Raw genomic sequence first — 10,833 nt, forward strand, 5'->3', positions numbered from 1 at the left:
TCTTCAAAGGAGAGAGAAAAACTTAGGAGCAAGGAAACAAATGTTGAACCATTTCAAACAATTCATCATAAGACGGCAGTTTCTCTCCCCTCCACCCCCACCTAAATACATTAAATTTAATGAAACAACTGGTTCAAGTTACAGCTAACATTTTAGGCCAGGCAGATTTTTGATGAATTTTTCAAATGAGCACATGAGTCGCAACAATCATAATTCAGTCCGAATTGTTAAACTAGCACAACTGCGAAGAAGCTGAAACGGCTGCCTTTTATCCGTTTGAGCTGAGACAGAAGACAAATATATTTAGAGGGTTCTTTGCTTTGTTGTGTGTGTGTGCGCGCGTGCGTGTGTTTCTGAGGTGTGTTGAGCTTGGAATGCTTTGTGGTAATTAAGATCCGTGGAAGGGTAATTTTGGAGGTTCGGTGGTATATGCGGGGCTCGGGGATGGAGATGATCATGTGATGAAAACGGTTACGAGCTCCCGGAGGCCAGGGCGCTCTTTGCTGAAGCTCTCTGATGCCGTCATAAAGCCTCGGGGAAAGTCTTCTGGATTATTCCTCAACCACAAGCGCACATGCGAAGGCTGGCAAGCCACATGCGCGGAGGCAAGTGTTGGGAGAGGCCCACGGTGCCAGGGAACGGGCTCCGGGTGGGCGAGGCTCTGAGCGCGGCCGACCTGCTCCTCTCAGGACCCTGTCTCCATCACCCCTTCTGAAGCGCATGCGTGCCGGCCGGACTGAGCCTCAAGAAGGAACTGCGATTGCTTAATTCCAGCCCTCCGCTTGCGGCCTCTCCCCACGTCGGTGTTTGTGGATAACCGAGCAGACAAGGCAAAGCTTCGGCACCTTTCTCTGTTCCCTTGGATTCCGTCCTGCCAAGGTCACGAAGCTCTCTTGGAAGCCTCGATGCAGAACCATCCACCCTGTTTGCCCGGACAAGCTCGCGTCCTCCCCGTGGAACCGGAGGAGGCTTCGCCCTCCTCCTGCTTTGGCTCCATCCCGCAAAGCCCTGCTGGTCCGCGGAACCGCTTCCCCTTGACTAGGGTCCACGGGAAGCTCACTTTGATGAGAGCAATGATCGCCTCTCCAGAACGCACCCCCTCCAAGACATGGGGTTCCCCTGCCGATGACAGGCGGGTCTTGTTGGCGCCTGTCAGAGGCACGTGCTCAGAGCGCCCGGAGCAGATGCAGCTTGGCTCCCAGGTGCCTCGTTCCTAAGGGCGGCTTAAGTAGGGCACTTGGGGCATTGTGCCAAAACCACAAAATGAGTCAGCTCTTTCTGATGAAAGCTGACCTTCTCAGGAACGGGCAAGGAGGTGCTGGAAACCTAGAGTGAGGTGGGTGGCTTTGGAGACGTCAGAGTTGGCAACGGAGCAGCGTCCCACGGCTCGCAGAGAACATTCTGCGCGTCCCCTCTGAGAACAGTGCGCTCATTCTTTTCTTCTCTGCCGTATAAATAAGCCCTCTGGCAGCAGCAGCCCCCAGTGCGTCTGGGGAATGTAACCGGGTAGAATTGGAATGAGATGCCTGCAGAGACAGCACGAGGGGGTGAACCCTACACGTGAGTCAGAGGCGCCAGGAAGATGGAGCCTGTGTGGGACCTGGGCGGGGGGGGGGGCCCTGGTGTAAGCTTAGTTGTTCCAAATTGCCTACACCTGTCATCCAGGGTGGGACAGGTCCTGGGGCCAGAGGGGGACACAGTCCCAGGGAAAAGCTCAGTTTCAGGCAAGAGGCAGGGACCAGCATCCATTCCGGGCCCCCGCCCCCTACCATGGCGGATCTCTGGATCTAAACCCTGCCCTCATTTCTGTGCTTTTGTAGAAAAGGACACATTCAGAGATTGTCAAGTGCCTTGCTACCAAAAATATAACTTTCTTGGAGTTTCCTAGTGACCTAGTGGTTAAGGATTCTGTGTTGACACTGCAGCTGCTTGGGTCACTGCTGTGGCTCGGGTTTGATCCCTGGCGCTGGCATGCAACACGTGCAACCAAAAAAAAATTCCTGAAAATTAAAAAAACTCTCTATTTTTTTTTCTCGTCTGTATTTCCTAGTCTACCAGATCTTTTATTTTATCTTTTTTTTTTATTTTTACAGCTTTACCCACAGCATATGGAAGTTCCTGGGCTAGGGGCTGAATGAGAGCTGCAGCTACTGGCCACAGGCACGGCAAAACCAGATCTGAGTGACATCTGGGACCTAGGCCGGATCCTTAACCCACTGAGTTGGCCAGAGATGGAACCCACATCCTCACAGAGACTATGCCGGTTTTGTGACCCCCTGTGCCACAGTGGGAACTTCTGTTTTATCATTTTTTTAAAAAGCAGTTGCTGCAGTCCAGTTTTGTCTTTGCAGCCTGACACTTGTGTGAAGTGGCCCTCCAGGCCCGTCCAGGAGTAGGGACGTCCGCTCCACATCGGTTTGAATGCTCGCGTTGGGCTATGACAAGACAACCCCAGGATACCACTGTGTTTGCGAGCTTTTCACATGTACCCAAACGGGCAGGAAACACAGAACTGGCCCCAGGTGCTGGACCTTTTAGATAATTTGCTCTCCTTTTTTACTTTCTCCTGCCTCTCCCCCCACCCCCATTTTCTTCTTTTCTTTTCTTTTTTTTTTTTTTTTGGATACTGAAAATTTCCAAAAGTGATTCGCCTCTGCTTTTATAAGGAGAAATGAATTAATACCAAAACAAAATAATAGACCACGAACAACGCTGGGAGGCCAGGCCCCAGACATCACTGTGCAGATGGGTCGGTTTAAAGGAGTTTGTGTCCCCGGATGCTGGCAGCACTATGTCACTGCTGTCAGGTCCCCTTGGAGTGACCCAGGCTCCAGCCCCAGGAGAGCGTGCCCATGTTTTAAAGGGTCCAGCCCCTGAGCCCTGCCTCTGCCATCTTCCCTTTCACACAGATGCCAGGAAGACGTTGTCAAACGTGGTGAACCCCCTTCAGTAAGAAGCTGTTGCGACCCGTTCTCACCTTATCAAATCAGAGGCTGCATGAAGTCCTGGGGGGTGAGATCATCTATTTGAACGACTTCGCGTTACAAATGAGGCGGCGCAGCAATATTAACCAGAGCGCTTCAGATTAAAAGCAGCTCTGGACGGGGGGAAGCATTTCCCTTGGTTCACGGTCAGCATGATCACATCCATCACTTCCACACGCATTCATTTTGCCATTTTTGTGCAAGAGACAGTAGAATATTTCATCAGAAAACAGGACATATCCATTCCTGTACGGTCATTAGGAATGAGGCTGCAAACGCCATTCCCCAAATTAATTTGGTTCAGGTTTGAGAAGATGCCGGTCTGGGGCTTCATTTTTCACCCGAAGTGATGCAGCCCCTCCTCCCTGTGACCTGGGAGCCTATATCGGGGCCCCGCAGGGTCTGGAAGATGCTGGGGTGCTGGGGTCGGGGTGCCCAGGAGGGGGCTGGGGGCAAGCGGGACAAAAGTGCTTGCTGGGACAAGGATGCTGTGTGAGGTTATTGAACGTGGGAGCTTAGCGTGAAGGCCCAGCTGTCCCCAGAGGGTGGGGACCTCCTGCTGAGGGACAGGAGGATGGATGGTGGATGGTGATCTCATGGGGAAGGGGGAGGGGCCAAGGGAGCAATCCTCCCTCCCTCCTTCCCTCCCTCTGAGGCTCTCCTCCTGCCAGAGCCGCCCAGAGCGCATGCGTGGATAGCCCGGTTGGCAGGGTATCCCTGGCAGGGGAGGTGGGGGAGCGTGGGGGTGGGGAAGCGTGGGGGTGGGGGAGCGTGGGGGTGGGACCCTTCAGAAAAAGACTCGAAGTCAGAAGCGGGCAGCCCCAGTGGAGCTGGCGTTTGATTCTATAGACACCCAGCTCTCTGCCCTGGGTGCCCTGCTCTGCCCCTGCTTCGGAGACCACTCTAGTGTCCTGCCTGTTTCTTCTTGTCACCATCCCTCGGAGGCTTCTGTTTTCGCCTCCTCCAGGTTAAGTGCAAACAGCTTCCAGAGCCCCTGCCCAGTGGTGAGGTCAGATCAGGGACCTGAAAGGCTTCATTCAAAAAGCTAAAGAGCTGCTGCCTGTTCTGGAATCCCCAGCAGCTCCTGGGGGAAAGTTTATGGCCTCCCTTTCCCAGGAGCTTGCCTGGCCTTGCATGTGTGCTGTGTCTCTGTTCTTACTAACAGAAACGTGGCCTTAAGAAGGAGCCAGAGTGTTCCCTGCCAGACATGAAAAGGGACCACCTGGGCCCAGGCCCCCTTACCCACCGTGTAGGGGGGTGAGACACCAGGGGCCTACCCTCCTTCTCATCAGCCCTGGACCACACTGCCAGACAAAGTGATTACAGTCTGGAAAAAAGATAGATGGATTTTGAGAATTTCCTTTGTGGCTCAGTGGAAACAGACGTGACTTGTATCCAGGAGGGTGCGGGCTCTATCCCTGGCCTCTCTCAGTGGGTCAGGGATGCGGTGTTGCTGTGGCTGTGGTGTAGGCCGGCAGCTGCAGCTCCAAGTGGATCGCTAGCCTGGGAACTTTCATGTGCGGAAGGTGTGGCCCTAAAAAGAAAAAAAAAAAAAAAAGATAGATGGGCTTTAAGCCATACAAAGGAACCCTGCAAAATCAAAATTAATGCATGTTTAAAGTCTCCAAAAATGTACGATAATACCTGCACAACTCAACTCAGAGATCTGGTGCATATTTGCTCTCTGATGGCACTCTGCCGAAGGCCTGTAAGTGTCCTGAGCCCCCTTAGAGTTCTTTAAAAGGGCCCGGAATAAGCACCCCAATGCCACAGTACTTGAGCTGCAGGCCAGCATGTTTCATGCCTGAGGCCTCAAAAACACAGGTCAGGGCATAGGACCCAACTACTGTCATAGGGAAATCAGTGCCAGTGAAATGATTCGGCAGCTCGTAGGAGGATGTACAGTTTCTGAAAGCTCCTGTAATCGTTGTGGCCTTGCAATTTGATGAGAGTCTCTCTTCTGTCTTCTAAACATGTGCCAGTTCACAGCCCCAATTCTCATTTCCCTCCTGCATTCCCTTTGCTTGTAGCATCAGCCGAATTCAGCTCCCTTGGTTCTCTTTAGCTGTAGGTCCTTTAGGATCTGGTCAGTCTGCATGTAGGGGCTTGATAGCAGCTTCTGAGCCGGCTGGGCCATCCTGGACTAGTGCTGAGCTGGGTTAGGAAGGAAGAGGGTTGTTGGGGTAATTGCTGTGAAGGTTCAGGGGAGGGAGGTTGGAGTGCTATCAGGCTGTGGTGGGTGAGAATGGCCAGGCCTTTGATGGCCTTGGTAGGTCATTGGCAGGGGCCCACTTCACAGGGAACATGGCTGGGCTTCCAACCTGAGGGGGACCCTGAAGAAGCCCATAGCTCGTGGTGTCAGACGCACACACTCCTCCAACTGGACAAGGAGTCACTTCTAGAAGGTCCGTCTGAGTGCATCTCTGGGGCAGGGACCACTTCCTTGGAACTTTGATGAATGCCTGCTCGGTTGGCTGCCATGTCGGTTGGTGAAAGGCAGAGATTTGCAGGTGAAGGATGGTGTTTCAGGACATAAGATGCCCACGTCTGGAACCAGACCCTGGTTGGAGATCTCACCACCCCACCTGCCCCCTGCGCTCTTGCTTGAGCTTCCTTGGCAGGGACTTTTCCAGGCAGGTTTTGATGGAGCACCGTAGACCTCGTGCTTCCGAGGATGTAGAGTCCAATGGGAGCCGCTAAGACCCAAGGGTTCCTCAAGGTGGAGTCTCAGTTCCTGAAAGCAGTGACCTGGCAGCTGGGAGATGACAGTGGCATCTCTGTGACATCTAAGGCACCAGGCGGGTGCTGTCCCACTGAGAGTCAGCCCTCACAGGGGCTAGCAGCACATGTGCTGTTTTGATGGGTCCAAGCCAGGCTAACGGTCAGGGATTCGCCTCCAGAACTGCGTTCTCTGGGACCTGCGCTGGTTCCATCATTCCCAACTCAGAGGAGGGTCGCCGGCTCCCATAGCTGTGGAGAGCTTTTCTGATGATGATTTATTATGGGGTGGCATCTTCAAAACTTCCCTCTCAAAAGGACAGCTTTAGAAGGCTTCAGAGCAACTTCTAAATATTTCAACACGCCCCGCCTCCCTGTTTCAACTTTTGCCTGCTCAGGCTGAAAGCGCTTAAGATTTATAAATCTGGTCAAAGAATGCTCTGGTGTTAACAACTCTCTAGAAAAAGGTAATTAAAAATAGCATTAATTTGCACAATTTAATCATTATGGCATGAAGCATTGCGGAAGATTAAAATGATTTCACCAGGGCAATCAAAGGATTTTATGATTAGAAGGATGTTAATTTTCCACAGTGATTTTCCAAAACGCAGGTCCTGCTTTGTCAAATCGTCTCTCCTTCCAGAACGGTCTCTGACTGTGGAGGCCGTTACTCAGGGCCCATCATGAAACTTTGGAATTCTGAAAAATGGAAAGCGGATAAGGTAGGAAGGAAAACGTAAATGTCTGCTTTTCTTGGTTCCTTAACTACCACACATTCAGAGGAAAGCCCGTCTGTTGAGCCTCCTGACAAATTACCGCATTTTATTTGCCTTCAGGGCCTGGAGCCCATGACTTTTCCCACAGAGCTTGTCTTTCTTTGACTCTCAATCCCACTCAGAGTTTATGGTCCTGCTTTTGTGTAATGTTAGCAAATGCGGTGGCATCTGCCAGGCTGAAGGGGGGGTCGTTCCTGGAGGCTCCATTTAAAGGTTGCCGCAGGTCTTAGGGTCCTTGGAGAAGAAAGCCCGGAGGAGGGGCGCTCTTTCACAGTTGATGTTGGCCAAAGGCGAAGCTGGAGAGCGGTGTATCGAATGACAGTCCTTTGTGTCAGAATAGTTTCAGTTAAGGGTCCTGCTCATTTAGCAGGAAAACCCTATTTGTAGCATGTTGGCTTCCACAAGCCTGTATTTGGTCTTCATTCACTGTTGAATAGGCACGTGGTGCATGTGTGTGTGGGGTGTGTGTGTGTGTGTTGGATGTGTGGTTTGTGTGCTGTATTTGCTTGTGAGTTGTATTGTGGTGTGTTTGTGTGTGTGTGTCTTTTCTATCTGGACGCATCACCCAGTGACCCCAGATTCTTCCACTCTGAGGGAAGGAATGGGCAGAAAGAAAGTGTGTCCGTTTCCTGCAGCTGCTGTTAACAAATGACCACACACTGTGTGGCATAAAATAGAAGAAATTTATCCTCTCGGTTCCGGGGCCCAGAGGTTGGAAATCAAGGGCCCCTGACCGTGCCCCTCAGGACGCTCTGGGGAGGAAGCCCTTCTCGGCCCTGCTGGCTTTGGGTGGTATGGGTGGTGCTTTGCTCGGTTGCATCCCCCTAGTCTCTGCCAGCATCGCCCCACGGTCCTTCCCCGTGAGCATCTGCTCTGTTCTGTGCCCAGACCTCCCCTCCTGTAAGGATGTCAGTCACTGGGTCAGGGCCACCCTCCGCCAGGTTGACCTCATCTTAACTTGCTTTTATCCATAGACTCTAGTTCTGCGTAAGGTCACGTTTAATGACACGGGGTGAGGATTTGAACGTACCTTTTGGGGGAACACAACTCAACCCACAACCAAAGGGCAGGCATGGAACTAAAAGATGGCTGATTGAGGGGACAGGAAACCAACGAACAAGCCAGCCGACATGCGAACAAAATCGCTGGACCAGACTCTGGAGGCTGGGCTCTGGGTCTTAGTGCACCTGCCCTCCCCGAGTCACTGACCGTGATGCTTCCCTCTTCAGGAGGGTTCTGAGCAAAGTCTAGAGTCGGTGGGGACAGGTGCCTGAGTGATGAGCAAGATGTGCCGTGAGAGGGGGTGGTGGTATTTGCACGGCAGATCCGTCAGCAGCCTGGTTCATTGTCATTCCACGCATGTGTTCACGATGAGAACCAACGCTTCAATCCCCATACTCAAAACTTAGCACTGCACTTAAATCTGATTTGACTGTGGCTCCCAGCAAGGACCTGTGATCTTGTACCGATGATAACGTGATTTACCAGTGTCCCTGGAATTCATAGGGCCAAATTCTGATTATCCACCGTGGGGATGCAGTGACATACCCATAAAAGAAATGCATTTTTCCAAAAAAGATGTATGCTTTCTAAAATGACCTCATAAATCCTCAATTAGAATGCAAAAATGTTAAGAGTGCCAAGAAGGGAAAACAGAAGTGTGTGTTTTTTGCTCTTCCATGTTGCCTAATGAAGGTCTTAGCTATGGTTAATAAGAAATCCTAAAAAAGAATACCATTTACTTCCCTATTTTGTGAATCTTTTTCATAGATTTTCTCTCCAATCATTCACATATACAATGAAACTTACAGAATGTCCGGGTCCCTGTCCTAGTCTGCCTGGGCTGACTACCGCAGACCTGGGGCTAAAACAGCAGGAAGTTATGTCTCATGGCTCTGGATGCTGGAGGTCTGAGATCAAGGTGGCAGCTGTATTGATCTCTGCTGAGACCTCTCGCCTCAGCTTGTGGTTATAGCCGTCTTCTCTCTGTGTCCTCACCTGCTCTCTTCCCATTGGCTCACATCTTCCTCGTGTTATGAGGGCACCAGCCCCATTGGATCAGGGCCCCATCCTTGTGACCTCGTTTAACCCCAGTTAACCCTTTAAAGGCCCCCCCCCCAAATAGTCACATTCTGAGGTACCAGGAATTGGGGCTTCAATATGTGGACTCACAAGTCAGCCTCTAAGTGACAAAGGAGCTTAGAGGCAAGCTGGTCCTCTGTGGTCCCTTTATACAGAAGAAGGTGCATTCTGAGTGTTAGGCAGGCTGGATGAGTCTATGGCAACAAAGCAAGAGGTTGCAGGGCTTCGGCTGCAAGGTTTATTTCTTGCTCCTGTGAGCTGGCTGGTGAGGGTCCATGGAAGCCTCTGACCCAAGTCCCTCAATGTCCAGGTGGGTGGGGTCTCTGAAGCTTGTGTCTGCACCTTCTGGAATGAGAGGCACCAGGTGGCAGAAGCAAGGGAAAGAGCACATGTCACTGGAGGTGACACCTGCCCCTTCTGGCTGTCGCCCACTGGCCAGAACTGGTCCCATGTCTCCTGAATCCAAAGACGTGGGAAGGTGGGGGGCCACACAGGAACCCTTCTGCTACGACTTTGTCCAGATCTTTGCTTTGTGTGGTGATGAGCCACATGTCACACTTTACTCTGTGCCGGGAGGATCACACGTGCATAAAACCTAACACCTTCACTTTTGTGTGAAGACCTCCCAAATGTGTGCTAATGTGCTCTTCTCCTTCTCCTCCTCCTCCTCCTTTTCTTTTTGCAGCTGAACCTGCATCATGTGGAAGTTCCCAGGCTACGGGTCGAATTGGAGCTGCAGCTGTGGCCTACATGGCAACCTGCAGCAATGCCAGATCCTTAAACCCACTGATTGAAGCCAAGGATCAAACCTGCATCCTCATGGATACTAGTTAGGTTTTTAACCCACTGAGCCTCAACAGAACTCCATCTTAATAGGTTTTATTCCTCATTTTTTCCCAAAAAAGCCTGGCTGGAAGGCTCCTGGGTAGACACCCAGGGTGTAATGATAAATAAGGCATGATCCGTGCCTTCAAGGCCCTTTAATTCTAGAGGTAGAAAACAATTAAGGAGTTCCCTGGTGACCTAGTGATGAAAGGATCTGGCATTGGCACTGCTGTGGCATGGGTTCCATCCCTGGCCCTGGAACTTCTGCATGCCTTGGGTACAGACAGAAAAAAAGGAAAACAACTGAGAAAGCAGAGTGAGATAAGAGCTTTCAGATGAAGGTGGAGGGGAGGAGGGAAGCTGCAAATGCCTTTCCAGGAAAAACGTATGGAAAGATGCCCAAGACTTGTGAGCTAGGCGAGAGAACCCACTCCCAGTGTGTGTGTGTGTGTGTGTGTGTGTGTGTGTTTGTCCGCAAGTGCTCCCTGCAGTGTCTCCTGTGAGCCGAGGGCTGTGACGCGGGGTCTCCTTCCTTTGTCCCTGCAATCCTCTCTGCCTCCGCCTCCCCTTCCCTCCTGGTCTACCTGTGGGGTCATTGCTGGGCTCTGCGTCTCCTGGCTCTGGCTGAGTCCAGCCAGTGGGGAAGGGTCCCTGGCAGAGGTCAGACAGAGGGAGGGACAGAGATCTGGGCCTTCTCCACGGGGTGGTGGGGGGTGGGGGGTGGCAGGTGTCTGCCTCCTACGCTGGGACCCCACCTCCTCTCACCTGTCCTCCAGGCACCTTCTCCTGGGTTCCTGTCCCCGTGCCCTCCAGGCCCGGAGGGGAAACAGCCGGAAATGGATGCTGGTAGTTGCTGGAGGGCTTTTAGCAAAGCACCAGATCACAGGGGGGAGGGGCCAGATCACAGCAGGGAGGGTGGGCTCTCCAGTGAGTCCCTCCGAGGCTGTGACAACCCTCCCTTGTACACCACTGTGTAAAGTTAGAATTAATCAGTCCCACGTCCATCTCTGCCCTCAAGCCATCCTCTCCTCTCCTCCACAGGGTTTAAAAACCACTTGCTGGGTTACATGGAGGCAGAATCGTGGAATTGTTTTCTCGGATGGACCCACATGCGACTGGATTCATCTTTTTTTTTTTTTTTTTGCAGTTACAAACTAAACTTCATTTTATTTTAATTTTTAAATGATTTTTATTTTTTCCATTATAACTGGTTTACAGTGTTCTGTCAATTTTCTACGCGCAGCAAGGTGACCCGGTCACACATACATATATAGATTCTTTTTTCTCCCATTATGATGCTCCATCATAAGTGACCAGATGGACTCATCTTCTTAAATGAAAAGAGCATCTGAGAAAACAGCATCATTATGCGAGTCGGTCCTTCCTTTTAACAACCGCATGGAGCATAAACCACTGTGTTCTTTCCAGCTCTGAAAATGGAATTCCAG

General features: G+C 51.5%; 1 long non-coding RNA gene across 1 annotated transcript; it reads left to right on the forward strand.

Moving 5' to 3' along the window:
- LOC106506425 lies at window positions 1,436-10,608 on the forward strand. The gene is made up of 3 exons (XR_001301701.2): window positions 1,436-1,560; window positions 2,910-3,012; window positions 10,427-10,608. It is a non-coding gene; the product is annotated as an uncharacterized LOC106506425 (long non-coding RNA).

This window comes from Sus scrofa, chromosome 15 (genome assembly GCF_000003025.6).
Source record: "Sus scrofa isolate TJ Tabasco breed Duroc chromosome 15, Sscrofa11.1, whole genome shotgun sequence".
NCBI lineage: Eukaryota > Metazoa > Chordata > Mammalia > Artiodactyla > Suidae > Sus > Sus scrofa.